The sequence below is a fragment of the Lampetra planeri genome, chromosome 8 (assembly GCF_965212315.1).
Source record: "Lampetra planeri chromosome 8, kcLamPlan1.2.h2, whole genome shotgun sequence".
Lineage (NCBI taxonomy): Eukaryota > Metazoa > Chordata > Hyperoartia > Petromyzontiformes > Petromyzontidae > Lampetra > Lampetra planeri.
Genome location: NC_136114.1, coordinates 15,840,520 through 15,856,477, shown reverse-complemented (window position 1 = coordinate 15,856,477; position 15,958 = coordinate 15,840,520). Strand labels below are relative to the sequence as shown.

General features: G+C 56.3%; 1 long non-coding RNA gene across 1 annotated transcript; it reads left to right on the top strand.

The window, feature by feature from the left end:
• The first annotated feature begins 344 nt into the window (after positions 1-344).
• LOC144720484 (uncharacterized) lies at positions 345-2,389 on the top strand. The gene is made up of 2 exons (XR_013585766.1): positions 345-607; positions 1,787-2,389. It is a non-coding gene; the product is annotated as an uncharacterized LOC144720484 (long non-coding RNA).
• Positions 2,390-15,958: the final 13,569 nt, after the last annotated feature.

Genomic DNA, 15,958 nt, shown 5'->3' with positions numbered 1-15,958 from the left:
CACACACGGACACACACATACACATGGGGACACACACACATACACACATACACACACGGACACACACATACACACATACACACATACATACACACACACGGACACACACACATACACACGGGGACACACACACATACACACATACACACACACACACACACGGACACACACACATACACATGGGGACACACATGCACACATACACACACGGACACACACACATACACATGGACACACACACACACATACACACATATACACACACATACACACGGACACACACACACACGAACACACGGACACACACACACGGACACACACACATACACACATGCACACTTCTTGTTCGTCCATCAAAGTTGATGATGACCATGGCACGTTTGTCATTTTGTTGGGTTTTGATGAGTGCGCAGATGGCTGAAGAGGCCAATCCGAGCCTGGAATTCCCTGTGGCACACTGGACAGGTCAGGGAGGATGCAGAGCTCTGAGGTGCAGCCACACGTCCTTCCTTGGTAGATTTGCGCTGCTGCCTCTTCAAGATAGCACAGGAGCGTCTCCTACTCTCACAGAGGACTGCACCGTCCTGTACTTTTCTTCTCCAGGCAGGTCGGTCCTGTGCACACACACACACGGACACACACACATACACATGGGGACACACACACATACACACATACACACGGACACATACACACATACGGACACATACACACACACGGACACACATACACACACACACGGACACACACACATACACACGGACACACACACATACGGACACACACACATATACACACACACGGACACATACACACACAGACACACATACACACGAACACACACACGGACACACACACATACACACACACGCACACATACACACGGGGACACACGGACACACACACATACACACACACATACACACACGGACACACATACACACGAACACACACACGGACACACACATACACACACACACACACGGACACACACATACACACACACGGACACACACACATACACACACGGACACACATAAATACACACACGGACACACATAGACACGGACACACACACACGGACACACACACACGGACACACACACGGACACACACATACACACCGACACACACACATACACACACGGACAAAAAGACAAAAACAACGATACCCCCTATAGCCTTAATAGACTGTTGGGGCAAGTGCTGTTAGCGAGCACCTATGAAGACTAGAACTGCACACGAGCGGGTGGATGGCCAGAACCACGCCCGACCGCCTTTGTCTCTGCAGTGGCGATGTTTACATATCGAACCAGGTACTCATTTGAGGCTGAATCGACCTAGGGGAGGTCCAGGACCGATTCAGATATTTTCCACTGTTATTGGTAGTGAGCGGGAATCAAACTCAGGTCGCCGGATTCGTAGAGCGGCGCGCTAACCGCTGCACTACCGCTCCCCAAAACACAACACACACACGGACACACACACACAGACGTATGCACAGATGACTGATGCAAACACAGACGCACGCAGATGCTACACTTGCACGCCCCAAGTAATTCTAAGATCTGGATCTTGTCAGCGGCATCACCATCATCACGATCATCGTCACGAAGCGACGCATGAGGCACAAAGGCGCGCGCTGTCGGGCGGCGCGAGCCGGGAGGCGTTCTGACCCCACCGAGACCCCCACCCGGACCCCTACCGTGACCCAGAGCGGCCGCTCCCCATCCCCATCCCCTTGTCTCCCCATCCCCTTGTCTCCCCATCCCCTTGTCTCCCACAGCATCGCTCCCAATCCGGTCAAAGCAAGTGTGGGAGCACACGCCGAGACATCGCGTAGGGGGACCCCTTCTGGCAGAGCCCCCGAGCAAACCCCCTTCCTCGGGATCCCTTCTGGCAGAGCCCCCGAGCGAGCCCTCTTCCCATCCCGGAGTCTCTGTAGTCACGGACGATCTGATGCAGCCACGAGGCGACGAGGCTGTGTCCGCCCCCTTGGCCTCCCCCTGCGCCCGCAGGTCCTCTGGCCGAGATACTCTGGGGGAGCGGCGTGCCCAGAGAGTCGGAGCTGGGGTCTCCGTGCCCTGCAGGCAGCGAGCCTCACCTTGCCCTCCCCCGTGATCCCCTGAGCGTCCCCGCACGGGAGGCACGGAGACACGGAGCCGCGTCCTTCTGCTAACATAACGGCGACGCCAAACGCGCAGTGACTCCCAAGGCTCCTTTTCAGGCGCTTCCTGCTGGGATGTCTGGCCAGCTCTGTCCGACTGAATATTTGTTTGGATCGGTGTCGGTTGAAATCTGAGTATCCGAAAAAAACCCCACCGCGCACACGAGCAGACAACACAGCGCTGCACAGATGTATTAAATCCCTGTGCTGCTCTGCAAACTCCTCATGGTGATCCACCAATCATCATTTTAAAAGCGGGCTTGCCCCACCACTCACAGCGAGCTAGCGGGAGGAACATTGAGCAGTGAGCGGATAGCGAGGCAGGGCTGGGTCAGGGCAGGGCTGCTGGGTCAGGGCGGGGCTGGGTCAGGGCAAGACTGGGTCAGAGCAGGGCTGGGTCAGGGCATGGCTGCTGGGTCAGGGCAGGGCTGCTGGGTCAGAGCAGGGCTGCTGGGTCAGGGCGGGGCTGTGTCAGGGCAAGGCTGGGTCAGGGCAGGGCTGGGTCAGGGCAAGGCTGGGTCAGGGCAGGGCTGGGTCAGGGCATGGCTGCTGGGTCAGGGCGGGGCTGGGTCAGGGCGAGGCTGGGTCAGGGCAGGGCTGGGTCAGGGCAGGGCTGCTGGGTCAGGGCGGGGCTGGGTCAGGGCGGGGCTGGGTCAGGGCAAGGCTGGGTCAGGGCAGGGCTGGGTCAGGGCATGGCTGCTGGGTCAGGGCAGGGCTGCTGGGTCAGGGCAGGGCTGCTGGGTCAGGGCGGGGCTGTGTCAGGGCAGGGCTGCTGTGTCAGGGCAGGGCTGCTGTGTCAGGACGGGGCTGGGTCAGGGCGGGGCTGTGTCAGGGCATGGCTGTGTCAGGGCAGGGCTGGGTCAGGGCATGGCTGCTGGGTCAGAGCAGGGCTGCTGGGTCAGGGCAGGGCTGTGTCAGGGCAGGGCTGCTGGGTCAGGGCAGGGCTGCTGGGTCAGGGCGGGGCTGGGTCAGGGCGGGGCTGTGTCAGGGCATGACTGTGTCAGGGCAGGGTTGCTGGGTCAGGGCAGGGTTGCTGGGTCAGGGCATGGCTGCTGTGTCAGGGCGGGGCTGTGTCAGGGCAGGGCTGCTGTGTCAGGGCATGGCTGGGTCCTGGCATGGCCGCTGGGTCAGGGCATGAGGGATCGTGGAAGAGGCAACAGGAAGCAGGGAGTGGGGGCATGGACCCCTGCAGTGCCCCCCCGCGTCGCACCCCCCCCCTTGCTGCCGACGCCCTCTTCCTCCTCGTGGCCGGTAATTACTCTCCAATTAGCGCCGTTAATTAACGGCTCCGCTCTCAGGATTCATCCGCGATTCTGCAGGGGGCACAACTCCTGCCGCCGGGCGCACGCGCCTGTACACACACACACGTTGTGGGCGTGTTGATGCGCACGTGTGCGCACGCGTGCATACCTCCTGTACACACGTACACACCTGTACACACGTAACATCTGTACAAATACATATACAAATATCCCCCTTATAGCCTTCACATACTGTTGGGGCAAGTGCTGTTAGCGAGCGCCCATACACACGTACACACATGCGCACACCACACACGTACACACCACACACGTACACACACTTGTACACACACGTACACACTTGTACACACTTGTACACACGTGGAATCCCACACGCATTGGACAGCGAGAGGCGAGAGCGCGGACTCGGAACACAAACACGGGCGCGTGACGGGGGTCGTGAAAAATTAACGAGTGGTGGGGGGGTTAATCCCACGACACAAAGGATGCGAGGTGACGCGTGTAGTGTACACCCCCCACGTGCACACAGGTGAGACACGTGTACACTCACCTGCATGTACACAGGTGAGACACGTGTACACTCACCTGCATGTACACAGGTGAGACACGTGTACACTCACCTGCATGTACACGGGTGAGACACGTGTACACTCACCTGCATGTACACGGGTGAGACACGTGTACACTCACCTGCATGTACACAGGTGAGACACGTGTACACTCACCTGCATGTACACAGGTGAGACACGTGTACACTCACCTGCATGTACACAGGTGAGACACGTGTACACTCACCTGCATGTACACGGGTGAGACACGTGTACACTCACCTGCATGTACACGGGTGAGACACGTGTACACTCACCCGCGTTAACACAGGTGAGACACGTGTACACTCACCTGCATGTACACAGGTGAGACACGTGTACACTCACCTGCATGTACACAGGTGAGACACGTGTACACTCACCTGCATGTACACGGGTGAGACACGTGTACACTCACCTGCATGTACACGGGTGAGACACGTGTACACTCACCCGCGTTAACACAGGTGAGACACGTGTACACTCACCTGCATGTACACAGGTGAGACACGTGTACACTCACCTGCATGTACACAGGTGAGACACGTGTACACTCACCTGCATGTACACGGGTGAGACACGTGTACACTCACCCACGTTAACACAGGTGAGACACGTGTACACTCGCCTGCATGTACACAGGTGAGACACGTGTACACTCACCCACGTTAACACAGGTGAGACACGTGTACACTCACCTGCATGTACACGGGTGAAACATTTGTACCCCCCCCCACATATACACAGGTGAGCCAGATGTACATAGGTGAGTACATGTACACTCACGGCCCTTGTGTCAATCCACTGCTGGATGATGACCGTGGGGGTTAATTGGCCATACTTCACCGCGCAGGTCTGTGTGGGTTGGTGAAGGTGTGGAGAAAACACAACTCGTGTGCATAGACGTACAGTACAACAATGGATGCTGCTGCCCTTGTCCCCTGCTGTTCGCCACCTAATCCCCGCACAGCCTGTATCATCTGTTATGCATGGTGCTCTCACCCATGCAAGCCCTATCCAGGCTCAACCTGCTTTGCCTCCGAGCTCTGACGGGATCGGGAGAATATTGGACATGTACGCATCCAGGAGAGCCGAGGGTGCTCCCACTGCCTCATTGGGTGTTGTTTGAAGATGTTTCAACCCACGCCTTGCGCGAGGGGACAACACTCTATCCCCGTGCAGATTGAAACAAATGGCGATTAGTCCACTTGCTGTACTGCCTTCTGGCGAGCTAGGGCAAGGGCACGTCTTGGACGACCACGGGAAGGGAGTTTCACGACGACCGCTGTGTGCCGTGATCCACCAACCCGCGCTGCTGCTGCCGCCACAGCGCGGGCTACAGGCAGCCACCGCCAGGTGATCTGCAGCAGGCGGAAGAGTCACCAGGTAAGGCCACGGCGGTGACCTTGGTCTCCAGACAGAGCCAATAGAGAGACAGCGGTGGTTGACATTGAGTGGGGCAGCACCACACCCGCAACACAAACACAATCATAGCGGACACACGCGGGGGAGAGGACGCGGATCGCCAGGGAGAGCAGGGAGGCATCCACAGCAGGTGCACGTGACACACGCGTACGCAGGCAAGCCGCGGGTATACAGGTGAAGTGCATGTACACACACACGCGTGGCACGTGGGTACGGCGGGTAACAGGGGTAGGCCGAGTGTGCACAGCTACACGAAAACGACACGCACACGACACAGGTAAACCACGGACACAAAGGCGCACGCGCCGGGCTGATTGTGAACACAGCGACAACGTCAGGAACACGACCCCCCCACCCCTCCCCTGATACCCCCCCCCCCGTCCACTTTCCTCTCCCTCCCCCCATGCGCGCCGCCGCTGTCGCAATAGGCGCCGAGTCACGTGTGCGAGTCACCTGTGCGCGCGGTGTGTCCACAGCCTTTGTGCGGCTCGGCACAATGAGGCCCCGGGGGCTATACCCCCCGCCCACTTCCCCCCCCAACCCCCGCTCCCCACCTTCCAACCCCCCTCCTCCTCCAACCCCCACGCCCCTCCACCCCCACCCCCTGCAGGTGCCCCGGTGTCGTGATGAGTGAGGGAGGCGTTAAACAAATAGCGCGCGGCGGGGACGTGGAAACTGGGAAATTAAATTAGAGCGGTGGACAAACAGCGCGACGCGAAACGTGCGGGCCAGGGGCCACGGGCAGGGCTGGGCCGGGGGCATGGTCTGGTTGGGACTTGGCTGGGTGGTCAGGGCATGGCTGTGTCAAGGATATCATCATCAGTCATCCTCATCAATTCTGTCCTCACCAGCACATTGCGCGCGGAGAGGGTGGTGAGGCTGTATTTGGAGTCGTCACGAAGAGATTTCGTCAGGGGGCGGTCCCATTACCCATCCTAACCACCCCTCTCATCATCCTCACCCCTTTCTCTTCATCCTCACCCCCCCCCCCGGTCTCTTCATCCTCACCACATCTCTCCATCCTGACCCCCCATCTTTTCATCCCCACCCGCAATTTCCACCCACAGCAACAACATCATCATCATGATGATTGTCAGTCATCGATCAATCCGCTGTTGGATGAAGGTCACCCCAAGCCGTCGCGTCGCCATCTCTCGCGACCCTGCGATGTAGCGATCCATCTAAACTCCACGGGCTCATTTCGTCGCTCCATCTCCACGGATTTCGGGGTTCCGAGTGGGGCCCCCGGCAGTGTTGGCCCTCGGCCATCAACCCCCATGGCCGCGATGTGACTTAGGACGTCTCGAACCCGCGAGTGTCCTCTGATGCACGCCACCCCCCCCGCCCGCCCACCCGCCTTGCTTCTTGGCGTTTTGTTGTTCAGTGTCCGACGACTGAACGGAGCTGGGCTCGGGCACAGTCCCCTGAGGGGTGCTGACGGATGGACACGACGGGCGACAGAGGCGGACGACTCCCCCAGAGACGGAGCTACGAGATCAAGATCAGGTCGATGGGGATGATGGCTGGAAGCCAGCACGAGACGGAAGGCGCTGGGGGTCGGGGGTTAATCCAGCAGTGGATAGACAATGGCTGCTACCGCTCATGAGTCGGTAGTGAATCTAGCCGTGCGTGGTGCTGGCGGGTTGACTAGTGCAACCCCAAACACGCACGGCTCTCTTCGCCTGGAAGCAGGAACGTGAACGAACATTCAACGCTGTCAGCCTAGGGGCATCCTGCGGTGATGTCTTACAGGAGGGGAACTTGTTTAGCGGACAGCACGCTGCTGACGAGTCACGAACCAAGAGAAACCGGAGCGGGGCCTGCCGCTGTAAATAAGACGGGGTGAGGGTGGTGAGGCGGGGTGAGGGTGGGGAGGCGGGGTGAGGGTGGTGAGGCGGGGTTAGGGTGGTGAGGCGGGGTGAGGATGACGAGACGGGGTGGGGGAGGATGATGGGGTCATCTTTGATTAAAAACTAAATTTTCAAGATCACATTGACTATATCGGTCAATGTGATAAAAGTCGATGTGTGTGTGTGAGTCTATGTCTGTTGGTATTAGTCCATATGTGTGTAAGTCCATATGTGTGTGTGAGTCTATGTATGTGTGTGTAAGTCGATGTGTTTCTATGTGTGTGGGTCGATGTCTGTGTGTGTGTAAGTCGATGTGCGTGTGTATCTTTTTCGCCCGGGCAACGCTGGATACTTCCCGCTAGTCATATATAAATAAGCCCCCAGTAGTGTACTGAAGAAGCTTGACCCAATTCATCATTCTGCCTTAAGATTTGCATTGAACTGTCCATATAGGACCCACCACTGCGATCTCTACATTGGTTCAAACTTACCATCTCTCAATGATCGACGGCTTGTGCATCAGATCGTATTTATTCACGATGTACTTACAAAACTACCTGCTGGATCTCCTCATTATTTCGAAGAACAAATGTAACCTAAGGTCCTCGCTGATTTACCAGCTTCATTCCTTATTGCCGTACAAATACTGGAGGAAGGGCCTTTGCTGTTGATGCCCCAAGGGTCTGGAATGCTATCGCCAATAAACTGAAACTTGGATCACTACCTGTGAGATCAGTACTCAAAACTGCTCTTGAGGAGCTGTATACCCCCCCCCCCCCCGCTGCCACTGCTATGCTGAGTGGCCTGAAATCAAATGCATCGCTCCGGATGTCTGCTGTAAAGTATGGATTTTAAGTTTTGATCATAGTGTGCTGATAATTAAAGGTGCATTGATATAGTACGATGCGACTGCTGATATTCCTGCTGTTATGGAGTAACTCATGCTGGTAGCTATGGCTGTAAAGTTTTATTAGTACACGTTATGTATATCGTTTATTGTATTTTTTTTATCATAGTTCCTATGATCACTGTTGTTAGATTGCTTTTATAGTTTTATTTTGGTGATTTCAAAAACGTATAGTTAAGCCATGTCTGTTTGTTGAAGTACTGAGTTAATAACTTAAATCTAAATTGTCTTTTGGTTGTTATTTTTTACTTAAATCCCATCGGGATTGTTGCACACAGCCTTGTTAGACGGTGACCTTTTTTTCTGGAAGATTTTGCTGTTTTTCCTGGATGATTCTGTTGCCTCACTTTAAGATGTTCTGTGTTCATGTTTTTGTTTGTTGCGGTTGCACCCGAGTCAAGAGCCACACGGCTCACAGGGCTATACCTAATAAATGAGCTTAAAACTTGGGTGAGGAGGACGAGACGGGGTGGGTGAGGATGGCGAGACGGGGTGGGTGAGGATGGCGAGACGGGGTGGGTGAGGATGGCGAGACGGGGTGGGTGAGGATGGCGAGACGGGGTGGGTGAGGATGCCAAGACGGGGTGGGTGAGGATGGCGAGACGGGGTGGGTGAGGATGGCGAGATGGGGTGGGTGAGGATGGAACCGATTTCTAACGAAACTCCTTCGACTCAGGACAATCGTCGCTCAACTCGAGTCAAGAGGAGACGCGGACTGCGCGCCCAGAGCGATCGATGAGCCAAGATTACACCCGCCCACAAATCGTCGCCGCCACCCCCTCCGCCCGCCCCTCTAATTGAGAATTCTAAACGCGCAATTTGTGTAATTTTTTTGCTAAAGGGCGGGCGTGAGGGGAGGGGAAAGCGGGGGGGGTGGCTGAATGAGTCCGCGGGGGGCGCTGTCTCCCCCCCCCCCTCCGCACGTGAATGACAGCCCCCTCCCCCTTCGTTAGTGAACCCACCGGCACTGAGATAATTGGGCGGGGGTAGGAGGGGAAGGGCGGGGTCGTGGGGGGTGGTGCAGAGACAGGGGCCATTGTCCTGGCTGCCCCCCCCCCCCCGTCTGCCCCCCCCTCCACCCCGTCACTGCGTCCCGTATAATTGTTGCGCTTCCAGCACCCAGAGCTCCCGCGGCTCCCCCACCCCTCCCCCTTCCACCCCTCCCCCCCCACTGCCGCGTGCCCTGTCATTAAGCGCTAATTGCCGCTCACCAGCAAGACTCGGAGCCGTGCCCCCACCCCCCTCCCCCATCACCCCTCCCCCTCCCCTCCTCTCCCCCATCACCCCTCCCCTCCTCTCACCCAGGCAGACTCCCACTACAGTCCCAGACTCAGTCGCGCCGGGAAGAGATTGGGGACCAGTCAGAGGTTCTCTCCGGGTACACACAACTACAAAGATCCCCCGTGTGGCCTTAACGTAGTTGTGGGGCAAGTGATGCGAGCGAGTACCTATGAAGGTCGACAGGTCACGCGAGGGGGTGGACGGTCAGTCCCACGCCCCACCGCCATCGTCTCCCGAGGGGCGATGCTTACACACCGCACCAGGTACTCGTTTGGGGCACGCTCAACATACACACTCATGCACACACTCGTACAAAAAGATCCCCCTTATAACCTGAACATCATTTTGGGGCAAGTGCTGTTAGCGAGCAGCTATGAAGGCATAGATACTATGCTCGACCGTCTTTGTCTCCCTATTGGCGATGTTTACATACTGAGGCTGAGTCGACCTCGGGGAGGCTCAGAACCGGCTCAGATAATCGTCCCTGGATTTGGCCGTGAGCGTGAAACTAATTCGGGTCGCTGGGTTTGTAGCTCCCAAAACAAAGACAAAGACCCCCCCGGGGGTATAGCCTTGACAGACTGTTGGGACAAGTGTTAGCGAGGACCTGTGAAGGCCGTCACGGCACACGAGGGGTGGCTGACCAGCACCACGCCCGGCCGCCTTTATCTCCCTTGTGGCGATGTTTCCACACCGCACCAAGTACTAATTTTGAGACTGAGTCGACCTAGGGGAGGCCCAGGACCGGTTCAGATAACCGTCACTGATGTTGGACGTGCGCGGGAATCGAACCCTCGTCGCCCCACGACCACTCCCCACACTCACGGCAGAGCGAGGGGGCCCTATCCCCCCCCCGCCTTCCTCTGCCCCCCACCCTCCTCCATCATGCACACCACCGCCCCCCAGGGTTTAGCATACATCACCAGCCCCCCTCACTCCACCCCCCATTCTCACCAAACATCACCCCTCTGCCCACCCCCCTCGCCCCCCTGTCGATTACTGGGCTCGCCTTTCTGGCGCAGAGATTCTCAGAGATGACGAGGTCGGGTTACGCTCCACACGGAGATGGGGCGATGTAAGTGAGGGAGTCAGGGTGATGGGGAGGGTGGGTGAGCGTGATGGTGAGAGTGAGTGAGAGTCGTGGTCGCATATTCGACTCCGGCGTGAGGGTGAAGGAGAGTGGAGACGCGAAGGAGCAGGCAGGAGAAGTAAAGAGAAGAACAGTGGAGAAAGTAGGGGGGCACGACATTGGGTCAAGGAGGAAAGAGAATGAATGAGAATGAAAGAGGAAGGAGAGAGAGAGTGGGAGCTGACAGACGACGTGGAGGGAGCAGGAGAGTTGAACTCACAAAACGTGTCGGATCTTTTTATCCCTCTCGGCGTCTCTGCTCTGAGTCTCGGGCCGCGCCTTTATGATTCACACAAAGGCGGAGTTCTCCTGGAGTAGGGGGGGGGTGATGGGGGGGGGGTCGGCCCGGCCTCACCATCACCAATCACTTGACGGACAGAGACCCCGCGCCTCGCAGTCTCCCCGTTCCTGTCCGATCAAATTCGTCAATCAACCAGTCAATCAATCAACTGACCGCTCAACCAATGGGTTAGCCAATCAATGAAGCTATTTATCAGTAAATCAGTCACGCAAGCAATAATAAATCATCCAATCCATCAATGAATCGATGAATGAGTTAATCAAACAGTGACAAATCAGTCAATTGATGAATTATTCGGTGAATTAATAAGTATACAGTCAACATGTGTGCATGTGTATCAACATGTGTGCATGTGTATCAACATGTGTGCATGTGTATCAACATGTGTGCATGTGTATCAACATGTGTGCATGTGTATCAACATGTGTGCATGTGTATCAACATGTGTCCAGTACAAGTGTGTCCAGGTGTACACATCAGTGGCAGCGCTCTGCGTGACGAATACGGTGACCCGAGTTCGATTCCGACTCACGGCCAACACCAGTGATGATACATTGAACCGTTCCTGGACCTCCCCTAGGTCGACTCAGTCTCAAATGAGTATCTGGTGCGGTGTGTAAACATCGCCACTGGGGAGACAAAGGCGGTCGGGCGTGGTGCTGGCCACCCACCCCCTCGTGTGCCGTACCTGCCTTCATCGGTGCTCGTTAACAGCACTTGCCCTAACGGTCTGTTAAAGACTATACGGGGGTCTTTGTCTTATAGGTGTGTATGTGTATTGGTGTGCATAGTAGTGTAAGTATCATCAGACATGGTCATTCTCACTCTCACCAAATAGTCACTCAAGCACTCCACCCGCTCAATTACATCATAACTCCTCACTCATTCTCACACTCACATTGCAATTGACACACTCACTCATTCATAGACGCAGAATCTAGATCACTCACGCATACATTCAATCACCCAGTCTCTCGCAATGAAACTCACTCACTGACACACGCGCAGTCACAATGTAAATCGCTCACTCGCACATTCGCCCAACCTCTTCATTGCTGTTGTGATTCGCCGATACCCTCACGCACACTTTCACTTGCACTGTCACCCACGCGCTCACACCTTCACTGCCGTATACGAAGACAAAGATCCTCTGTATAGCCTTAACAGACTGAAGGGGCAAGTGCTGTTGGCGACCACCTATAAAGGCCGGCACGGCGCATGAGTGCGCACGCACAACCTTTGTACACACACTCATTCACACACTCATTCACACACTCATTCACACACTCATTCATAAACTCATTTACACAATCATTCACACAATCATTCACACGCGCGCAAGCAATCACACGCTTGAGCACGAGAAGGGTGGTGTGGTCAAAACCACGCCCGGCCGCCTTTGTTTCCCCAGTGCAGATATTTTACACATCTGCACAGGTGCTTATTTGAGGCTGAGACGACCTAGCGGAGACTGCAGGACCGGTTGAAATGTTCGTCACTGACATTGACCGTGAGCAGGAAACCAACTTGGGTTGCCGGGCTCGAAGCATGGCACGCTAACCACCGTGCCACCGCTCCCCACCGACACACACACACCAACGCGAACACAAGCACCCTGACATACACACGCACGCACAGCCGTGTTTGCGTGGCTGTATCCACGCGTCACTGTTTGCCCAGGCCTCGCTGGGTACACACGCGGCAGGTGTGCGAGCTGCTATCTCACCTGGGCGCTCGCGTGGCGGCCCTGAAACGTCTCGGCTGCGAACGAGGGGTCCTGCCCCCACAGAGGGGGGGGGGGGGCAACGCAGACCCTGCTCCGCGCGCACACACACGTACAGCACGTAGTGTAAAACGTCGGACACCGTGCCAAACGCCACGCGGTACGACCCGAACACCCATCCATAGCACGCCCGCGACAGCCCCGCAGTCGTGAACACACAGTGCACACACACCACGAAGACGAATACCCCCCCCGTATAGCCTGGGCAGGCTGTTTGGGGCAAGTGCTGTTACCGAGCACTTGTGAAGGCCGGAACGGCACACGCGGGGGTAGGTTGCCAGAACCACACCCGGTCGCCTTTGTCGACCGAGTGGAGATTTTTAAGCACTGCACCGGGTCGGCTAAGTCGGCCGCGGGGAGACCCGGGATCGGATGAGAAATTCGTCACTTTTATTGGTTGTGAGCGGCAATCGAACTCGAATCTCCGGGTTCGTAGTGCAATGCGCTAACCACTGCGCCACCGCTCCCCCACAAAAAACGTAAAATACAAATACGCACAGATATCTTCTTAAGCACCATACACGTAACAATATACCATTGTGTGGACCCTGCCTCAGTGACTTATTTACACAATACTCTACCCCTACACACACAATTCTCGAAACACCCCACACAATGCTATACCGCGCGCACAATACGAACTACACAAAGATCTCCCGTATAGCCTGTAACAGACTGTTGGAGCAAGTGCTGTTAGCGAGCACCTGAGAAGGCCGGTTCGGCACACGAGGGGGTGGGTGGCAAACACCGCGCACAATACTACACACACACAATCAAGTATAAATACAGCACAATGCTGCACACACCGCACGATACTACAAGCCACGGTTTCAATTGCATTTGAGTTAATAACTGTGTTTAAGAATTACTGCTGCTATGGGAACCCGCGTCTCAATTCCACCCAAAGTATTTGCTCCCCCAACCATTGCCCTCTGATTCATAAAGGCACGCGGCCAGGTGAGAGCGGCCAGGTGAGAGTGGCCAGGTGAGCGTGGCCAGGTGAGGAGGTGCAAGTGAGGAGGTGCAGGTGATTGCAAGTGCAATTCATACAGGTGAGGCTAAGAGATGTAATGCCGGTTTCAGGTGGTGCTTGAGAAAGCAGGCGAGACCGTCCAGGCGGTTTGGTTTGGTGAGTCTGGGCGGCGGGTGAGGTTGCTACAAGTGATGGGCGAGGTTATGGTGGATGGGCGAGGTTATCGCCACAGGTAAGTCTTGGCGGGAGATGTTGTACACGTGACGCTGCGCAGACGAGGGGATCGCGCGGGTGAGGTTGCGCAGGTGAGGTCGGGCAGGTGGCACGCGCCTCGGCGCGGGGCAGGGCACGCGCCTCGCACCGGTGCGTGACGGAGAGATGTGGCACGCGTCTCCCTCCCGCCATCCTCTTCTTCCTACCCCCCCCCCCTGCACCCCCCTCCAACCCTGCACACCTGTGCGCGTGCCCTTTCATGTCCCGCGGCGCGCGGCGCGGACGCGCGTGACCGAGGGCGTCTGCGCGTGCGTCGCGACTTCCCTCTCTCAATCTCGCAGAGAAAGTGAAGTTGACACCACCCCCCCGCCCTCCTGTGATGACGGCAAAAACACACGCGTGCATACACGCACACAAAGACATCGATCCTCCGTATGGCCTTTAATAAGCTGTTAGGGAAGTGCTGTTAGCGAGCACATATTAAGGCCCGCACGGCACTTGAGGGGGTGATGTAGCCAAAACTACGCCCGGCCGCCTTTGTATCCCCTAATACTAATGTTTACACGCCGCGCCAGTTCGTCCTCAAGATAGGGGGAGGCCCCAGACCGGTTTAAATATTCGTCGCTGTTGTTGGCTGTGAGCGGGAATCGATCTCAGGTGGCCGCATCCGTGGGTCAGTGCGGGAGCCACTGAGCTACCGTTCCCTCGAGTGAGGGAGTGGATCTGTATTCTCAGGCTTTTTCGGTAATATCACTTAGATAAAAAAATAAAAATAAATAAAAGTAAAAGTGGATCTGGCTCAGCCGCTGGAGCAGTGGGGTGGCCCGGTCGGGGCGCAGTCGCATGACTCGGGTCTCACAGCAAGACGACGGGTCCCCGATTCCGGCTCCTCTCTGTGTGGAGTTTGTGTCTTCTCTCCCTGGATTGCATGCATTTCTCCTGCTTCTCTGGTGTCTTGTCATAGTTGAAAACAAAACACACACGATGTACCAGACATTAGCCAAATCACATCCCAACGTTGCAAAATTACTGAATGGCGATGACGCAGAGCAGCAACATCGCACGCTGCTGTGAAGACTTTGTCAGGCCCCTCTCGGCAGAGACTCGCCATTCGCTGAGTTCACGGGGCCCTGGCTGCTCAGCGGGAACGGCGTTTTCTCGGGGTCATATTTATCCGCTCAGTCGAGGTTCCAAGCCGCATTGCAGCCGTCTGTCTGTCTCTGCCGCACCCGCACTGGGCTCGCTGCTCCAACTCCGTGGTGGGCGACCTCTCGGGCGTGTGCCCTTCAGTGTCGCGCTCATGGCCACGACGTTCCCTGCGACGTCTCTAAGCTGCTGCGCGTGCTCTCGAGTCCTTGCGTTCCACATTGCCTCTCGCAGAATAATTCCCAACGTGAAATCCTCCGTGCTTTAGATGAGCTCACTTTAACAATGCAGACTCCTGAATGTTGTTTTCACTTCACACATGTCCACGCCCCCTCCCCGAGGCGGTGCCGCCGCTCCCAGTCGACGTGGATTGTCGGATCGTCGCCCGTCCGAGTTCTGCTTCATCAGCCCGGAGCCTCCTCGGCTTCGGTCGCCTGGCGAGCGAGCGGTGCATTCTCCCAGCGACGGTGTCGCTCCTTGAGATGCGGGAGAAGAGCGGTTCCACGCTCAGGGAACTGGCAGCTTCTTCCTCGCGAGTCCACCAACCCGAGGCGGCATTGGGGACAGAGATCTCGGCTGGGGACGAGGAGGCGATGTGCGGGGGGGGGGTAGCTGTGTCGATTAGGAGCAACGAGGTTGAGTTAGACCGCAGGGCAGAGAAACGTGAGCGCGGTGTGTACACTTTGCTTTGTGTACACACGGCGTGGCGAGTATCGTGTTATTATGTTTTGTGTGTGCTTGTGTTGTTATCCAGGACAACCTTACTGAGTAGCAAGACTCATTTCAGAAGGGTCGTGACAAGTTTTGGCAGGAGGGGGACGATGTTGCTGTTGTGTGTAATCCAAATTGAGTAATTTGCAGGTTATTTGTCTTTAAAACATTCGGACGTTGGCCAATTCTGGTGACATTTTGTGTGCGTGTGTTTAGCTCTGGG